This window comes from Rhinopithecus bieti, unplaced genomic scaffold (genome assembly GCF_001698545.2).
Source record: "Rhinopithecus bieti isolate Rb0 unplaced genomic scaffold, ASM169854v2 scaffold_26504, whole genome shotgun sequence".
Taxonomy (NCBI): domain Eukaryota; kingdom Metazoa; phylum Chordata; class Mammalia; order Primates; family Cercopithecidae; genus Rhinopithecus; species Rhinopithecus bieti.
This window is the reverse complement of record NW_016812891.1, coordinates 2,967,206-2,975,594: the sequence shown is the minus strand read 5'-3', so window position 1 is coordinate 2,975,594 and position 8,389 is coordinate 2,967,206.

Sequence of the window (8,389 nt, the reverse complement as noted above, 5' to 3'; positions counted from 1 at the left end):
TTTGTTTTTTTGGTTTTTTTTGAGACGGAGTCTCACTCTGTCCACCAGGCTGGAGTACAGTGGTGCGATCTCGGCTCACTGCAAGCTCCGCCTCCTGGGTTCACACCATTCTCCTGCCTCAGCCTCCCGAGTAGCTGGGACTACAGGCGCCCGCCATGGCGCCCGGCTAATTTTTTGTATTTTTAGTAGAGACGGGGTTTCACCGTGGTCTCGATCTCCTGACTTTGTGATCCGCCCGCCTCGGCCTCCCAAAGTGCTGGGATTACAGGCGTGAGCCACCGCGCCCGGCCTTCTATAAGAATTATAACACTAATTTCTAAGTTTTACATCTGCAAAACACAGTAGAGTATATCTGGTAGTCATTGACTAATTGTGACTTTGCTGATCAGACAAAATGGAACTAATATTAGAGCCAGAATAATTTCTGTTTTGACTGGTGGTAAGAATCAGTTAGTATACAGAATGGGAAAGAATTGAAATTCATTTCTAGGAATTATAGCTTAAAATAGTGAATATTCAGGGGCACTGGGTGCTTGTTCCACGACTACTGTTTACTAAACTAAGTACCTAACTCCTTTGGTCTTTGAACACTGCAGAGTTATGATTAGGATTATTAATGAAAAAATCTTTTTTAGAAGAATAAACAACCGGTTAAGGACAGAAGACACCTTGATTAGATTCTGTTATTTGCTCTTTCTTATTAAGGTTGTTTTACTCTAAATGTTAAAGAAATATATAATTATTTCTAAAAGAAAATGAGTAGCAGGATTCTGAATAGGAAATTTTTTTGGCCAGAACCATTTTGCAACCAGTGGTTTATACTTAGGAGTGAATTGAACAAAGAAGCTCTAATCTGTTTTTGTGTTGTGGATTTTTGATTCGATTGATAAATCAGTAGCTTCCAGCTTCTCTCGTATCCTCTACTAGTCATCTTTTTTGTTTCTTCAGAAATAAACATCCCGGGTCACTTCCATGCACTTGCCACATACTTAATAGGATGGTGTACAGGTTAAACTTTTAAAGGAAAGTACAGACAGGCAATTCCTAAAGTAAAAGAGAACACAGTATCAAAACTGGTTGTACTTAACAAATACAAACAAAAAGTCATTACACTTCTGGCAACAAATACTGTTTGATTTAAAAAGACAAGAATTTCCCCTTTTGCTTTTATTTTTTTAGTATGCTATGTCCTTAAGTGAGAAATGCACTTCAAAAATTTTCTTATTCTGAAGTCTAGCCAGAACGTTTGAAGTTGTGTTGCCTTTGACTAGACTAGGTGAATGTAACTGTTGTGCCCTCTTGTGCCCATGGTAGATAATAGCCCTCCAAGCGTGAGGATGGGAGATCTGTTCACCAGTATTTCCAAAGTTATATTCTTAAAAAGGCTAGATTTCTAATTTTCATAGAATCTAGGTATGTTCTTTTCAACTCAGCATCTGATAAGAAAGTTTGGACAAGTAGGTGTGAAAAATTTACTGCTCTAAATACCATTTTCCAGGAAAGAATATAATTCAAAGTCCAAATTATTACTAGCTGTCATCTTCCCCAACAATCACATCAGCATTGTTATTGTCACACACATTTATTGGTATAGTTCAGTGTTCATATGTAATAGGCTTAGGCATCATTCCTGTGCTATTCCCTTTTGATGCCAAACACCCTTTTGTAATCTGTTTTGTTTGAAATCCAAATTAATATGTCTTAAAGTAAATGACAAAGCACTGGGCTTTCTTAACGTAATGGCTCTTCTGCCATTTTATTTCTAGAGTTGGGCAGAAAATTCTGTAAATCTGTCTTATTTCCAGTCTGTTTGCGACTATGGTGGGCAATAAATCTGATTTCCCAGAAAAAACACATCTGGACCCCAATAGGTAAGTAAGGTAAACAAGCCTCGCTTAAATTGTTTGTGCTTCTGACCTGACCTCAAAACACCATCGTCATCTAGAGCAGCAACATGTAAAGAACAATGCACTGGAAGTCACATGTACAGGTCTAGCACCAGCCTTTACATTATACAACTTTGCTTTGGGCAAGTCATTTAAATTTCTGTGCTTCAGTTTACTAAATCTATGAAACTGACTAGGTAACAGCTGACATGCTTTTCCACCACTCCCTGTTTTTTACCTGTGTCTGATGTCACAAATTGATTATTCCTTTCTGGCCTTGAGATCCGTATCAACCCAGATAGCCATTAACCCAGATAGTAAGAGTTAGCATTAAAGATAAAATGTTTTTGCCTTTCCTGTCCTGCAAGCTCTTTAAAGTCCAAAATATATATGCCTTTATGTCTTTATGTATAATAGGTGTGCAATATCTTTCTTGGTTGTTGAATAGGATAGGCTTATTAGACATTCCTTTTAATGTCAACTTTTTTTCTCATATTTAAACATTTGCCCATAGAAATTCATTTTTTAAAAGTTTTAAATCAGTTGATTATACCAAGCATTACTATTAAAAAAAAATCAAAGAGACCATGTAAAGTTAAATATAATCCTTAATAATAACAGGATTGGAATAACGGATAAAAGAAATAAAGAGAACTCTCTCTATATGTACACACACACACACATATATATACACACACATGTATATATGTGTGTGTGTATAAATTCTAGAGAATCCACACTCATGGGTCACTGGATGGCAGAGAAGTCCTCAGAGCATTGCATGGGTATAACTTGTTGAAAATTCACTCTCAAACATTTGCTGGATATCTGCCCTCTGGAGTGTTAGGGAAAGCTGTTCATGGAAAGTTGTCTCACAGGAGGAACTCTTATCATGAAACTCCCTGAGCTGGTGCAAGGGCAGCTATCTAGTGCTGCTGATCATTATACACAGCAGGGGTCCGATCCTAGAGAACTGGCTGGAGATGTAGGAGTAAGGAGCTAAAGAAGCCATGTGTGTTTCAGGGACCTGATGAGAGGAGCACACCTGAAAGTGAGAAAAGAAGCTTCTTCCTCCACTAGCAAAGCAGCTTGACATCATGCCAAGTGGCAAAACAGAAATATTTAAAGGGTTCAACTCCAATACTGCAGTGCAAACAGTAGAGGAGATACTTGAAGTTGAGAGGCAATAAAGTGTTAACTAGCCTATTCCCCTTTCCAAAGGACTTTGGTGTTACCTTTTGTGTGCAATGAAATAGTGTGTCAGCTATTATCTCTGGCCTGGGCTTAGCTAGACCTGAGTCTCTTGCTTTGCCCTCCATTCCCTAAAAGTGAATCCATTCTTCCTTCCTGCACAACTATCAACATCTCTCCGAGCCATTATCACCACTATTCTAAGGGTGAATTTGTTGACTTTTACCATAAAGAACAGAGGGAACTCTAAAACAAAATGTGATTTTGAACAGTGAAGTCAGATGATATTCAGGCAAATTGTGTGTACTTATTCTCAGGGAGGCTATATAGGGTAATATAAAGACCATTGAAACTAGGCTTCATCACTTATTTGTGACCTTGGACAAGTTTCCTACACCTCGGTTTCCTCATCTGTAAAATGGTGAAAATATCAACTTCAGATAGCTATGAAGTTAAATGAGATACGAGTTTATCTCTGATCTTTCTCAAAGCTTCACTAGTATATTAAAAGGAGGTAAAAATCCAGAAGAAAAATGAAAGAGGAAACCACAGCAGAGAAGGGAAATGACATTTAGGAAAGTTAACCGGCAAGTGGTGACTAAAACCACCTGTAAGGGGAAAAGCTAGGGAACAATTGGTTCCCAGGCCAGAACTCCAGAAAGGTCTAGAAATGTGAGGCATCACAGAAAACCAGTGCAGACTGGAGTTGAAAATAGGAAGACTGACTTATGTCATTAAGAGGAGTATTTAGACCCCAGGATACTCTCCCCTAGACACTGAGAAACCTAACAAGCACCCTCCTCCACACTAATAAAAAAGGTGTACCCTCTGCTGAAGTTGAATCAGATTGGCTCTAGACTCAGAGACACAGGAAGTGAGGCATCACACTGAGAAAAATAATAGTCTTCATGTTGAACTGTGACACCTCATTGAATCTCAATATGGATCTCTTTGTGTTTATCCTTGGATTTTGTTGCTCCTTAGATTTGTAAATTCACGTATTTCATCAAATTTGAGAAGTTCTTGGAAAAGATCAACAAAATTGACAAACCACTAGGCTAAGAAAAAGACTATGTAAATAACTAAAATCAGAAATGGAAGTGGAGATATTACTGCCAACATTACTGAAATAAAGATTATGAATACTATGAAGAATTGTACACCAACAATTCAATAGCCTAGATGAAATGGAGAAATTCCTAGAAACACGGAAATTACCAAAACTGGCTCAACAGCAGATGGAAAATTTCTATGGACCTGTAACAAATAATAGGATTAAATCAGTAACCACAAACCTCCCAACGAAGAAAAGTCTGGGACCAAATTCACTGATGATTTCTACCAAACATTTAAAGAATTAACACCAATCCTTTTAAAACTTCTGAAAAATAGAAAGGAATATTCTTAACTATGACGTTTTCCCGAGACCAAAGGCAGTCAAAAGCACCACAAGAAACAAAAACAAAACCCCAAACACCCCTGCCAAGAAAACCCTACAGACCAACATCTCTTATGAATATAGATGTAAACCCCCAACAAAATACTAGCAAACTGAGCCCAACAGCATGTTAAAAGGATTATAAATCACAACTAAGTTTATCTCAGGAATGCAGGATAAGTTAAATATAAGATAATCAATCAATGTAATACCCAGCATTACTAGACTAAAGAAAAAAAAAAACAACACATGACCTTTTGAAGTGACACAGAAAGGACATTTAATAAAATCCAGCACCCTTCCATGATATATTTTTAAATGCTCAGAAAACTAACAATAAAAGGGAACTTCTTCAACATTGTAAGGAACATTTATGAAAAACCCATAATTAACATCCTCAGTGGTGAAAAACTGAAGTTTCCCTTAGATCAAGAAAAGAGAAGGATGTTAGCTTTCATCATCACTATCCAACATTGTATTAGAATTATAGCAGAGCAATTAGACAAGAAAAAGAAATAAAAGTCAATTAAATTGGGAAGAAACAAGTGAAACTATCTTGATTTGCAGATGACACAATCTTATATGTAGAAAATCTCAATCCAAAAGAAAACTACCAAAGTTAATTAATTCAGTAAAGTTGCAGGGTGCAAGTTCAGCACATGAAAATCAGTTGGTTAGTTGGTTACTATATACCTAACAATCTGAAAAGGTAATTAAGGAAACAATTTTGTGTACAATAGTGCTCAAAAGAATAAGATAACTAGAAATAAATCTAACCAAGAGGTGAAAGACTTAATACACTGAAAATTACAAAGCACTGCTGAAAAAAATTAAAGATCTAAAAAAATGGTGAAACCTAAATAATACCAGGCTCATAAATTAGAAGATTTATAATTAAAATGGCAATGCTACCCAAAGCAACCTACAGATTCAGTGCAATGCCTGTCAAAATTCCAGTATCAGAAATGGATTAAGATTATAAAGAATACTGTAATATTTGCAGTCTTTCCTAGATAAACATCTTTCCTAGATAAACAAAAGCTGAGCAAATTCATCACCACCAGACCTATCTTACAAGAAATACTAAAGGGAGCTCTTCAATCTGAAAGGGGGGGAAAACCACTAACACACAAAAATAAAACAATTGAAGATAAAAAAAAAAAACCCACTGATGGAAATTCAGTATATTGACAAACCAGAATATGTTAATACTGTAACTATGGTGTGTAATCCACTCATAACTCTAGTATGAAGCCCAAAGGACAAATCTTTCAAAAATAATAATAGTTACAGCAACTTATAAAGAGATATGCAATATAAACATATGTAAATTGAGACCACTTAAAGTCAACATTTGGTGGGGGATGAAGTTTACATTTAGAGTTTAAATTTTTTTCTTTATTTTATTTTACTTGTGATCTATGATAAGTTGTCATCTTTAAAAAATAATTGTATATCTATACATTGTTTCTTATAAGTATCATGTAACCACAATATAATATAATCACTAAAATGAAACCAACAAATTAAAACATACTACCAGAGAAAATCACTTAACCACAAAGGAAAATAGTTAAAAAAAAAAAGGAAAGGAAAAGAGGAGATACAGAACAACCAGAAAACAAGCAACTAAATGGCAGAAGTAAGTTCTTATTTATCAATAATAGCACTAAATGTAAATAGACTCAGTTCTCCAAATAAAAGGCACAGAGCGGCTCAATGGATAAAGAAACAAGACCTAACTATATGTCGACCACAAGAAGCTCACCTTACCTATAAAGACACAGACTACAAGTAAATGGGTGGAATAAGATATTCCATGCAGCTGGAAACCAAGAAAGAAGAGGAGTAGCTACATGTATATAAGATAAAATAGACCACCAATGAAAGACTGCAAAAAGAGACAAAGAAATTCACTATATAATGATAAAGAGATAAATTCAGCAAAAGGATGTAACAATTATAAGTATCTACGTGCCCAACACCAGAACTCCCAAGTATTTAAAAGCAAGCAACAGATCTAAAGCGAGAGATAGACTGCAATATAATAATAGTAGGGAACTTTCGGCCGGGCGCGGTGGCTCAAGCCTGTAATCCCAGCACTTTGGGAGGCCGAGACGGGCGGATGACGAGGTCAGGAGATCGAGACCATTCTGGCTAACCCGGTGAAACCCCGTCTCTACTAAAAAATACAAAAAGCTAGCCGGGCGAGGTGGCGGGCGCCTGTAGTCCCAGCTACTCAGCTACTCGGGCGGCTGAGGCGGGAGAATGGCGTGAATCCGGGAGGCGGAGCTTGCCGTGAGCCGGGATTGCGCCACTGCACTCCAGCCGGGGCGACAGAGGGAGACTCCGTCTCAAAAAAAAAAAAAAAAAAAGAAAAATTATATATACATATAGTAGGGAACTTTCAAAATCCTCCTCTCAGTAATGGACAGATCATCCAGACAGAAAATCAACAAAGAAACACTAGAGTTAAAACACACACTAAAATGAATAGACCTAACTGACATTTACAGAACATTTCTTCCAACTGCTGCAGAATACACATTTGTTTTATCAGCACATGGAATATTGTGCAGAATAAACCGTATCTTAGGCCACAGTACACTTCTCAAAAAATTCAAAAAAGTAGAAATCATATCAATATTTTTTCTGACCACAGTGGAATAAAACTAGAAATCAATAACCAGAGAAATCTTGAAAAATACACAAACAAATGAAAATTAAATTATATACTCTTGTATAACCAAAGGGTGAATAAAGATATTAGAAAAAAATTAAAAATTTCTTGAAACAAATGAAAATTGAAATGCAACATACCCAAATCTATGGGATACAGCAAAAGCAGTACTAAGAGGGAAGTTTACAATACTTCCCAAAGCAATTTACAAATTCAATGCAATTCCTAGTAAAATACCAACGATACTCCTCACAGAAATAAACAAATCTGAAACTTATATGGAACCACAAAAGATCCCAAATAGCCAAAGCAATCCTTAGCAAAAAGAACAAATATAATGTGATGGAAGCATCACATTACCTGACATCAAAATATACTACAAAACTAAAGTAACCAAATCAGCATGGTACTGGCATGAAAACAAACACGGATCAATAGAACAGAATAGAAAATTCAGATATAAACCCACCATTTACTGCCAAATAATTTTCAACAAAATTGCCAAGAACATACTACGGGGAAAGGACAGCCTCTTTAATAAACCGTGCTGGGAAAACTAAATAACCATATGCAGAAGAATGAAACTAGACTCCTATCTCTAATGATTTACAAAAACCAAATCAATATAGATTAAAAAATTAAATCGAGCTGGGCGCAGTGGCCCACGCCTGTAATTCCAGCACTTTGGGAGGCTGAGGTGGGTGGATCACCTGAGGTCAGGAGTTCGAGACCAGTCTGTCTAACATAGTGGAACCTCATCTCTACTAAAAATTAGCTGGGCGTGGTGGCGGCTGCCTATAATCCCAGCTACCAGGGAGGCTGAGGCAGAAGAATCTCTTGAACCCCGTAGGCAGAGGTTGCAGTGAGTCGAGATCACACCATTGCACTCCAGCCTGGGCAACAAGAGTGAAATTCTATCTCAAAAAAAATGAACCTCTCTTCATTCCCTCTTCCCTTCTGATCTGGTCTTGACAAATTATATAAATGTATTAAATTATCACATGTACCATGAAATATGTATATTATGTATCAATTTTAAAACATTAAAATATATTTAAGAAAGTATAATTTATTAATTATTTTAAATACTTATTATTCCATAAAAATTATAATGTAAATCTATATTCTTGACATGGAAATATATTTACATATATATTAATTAGTGAGGGAAAGCAGATTATATAACAAACATAT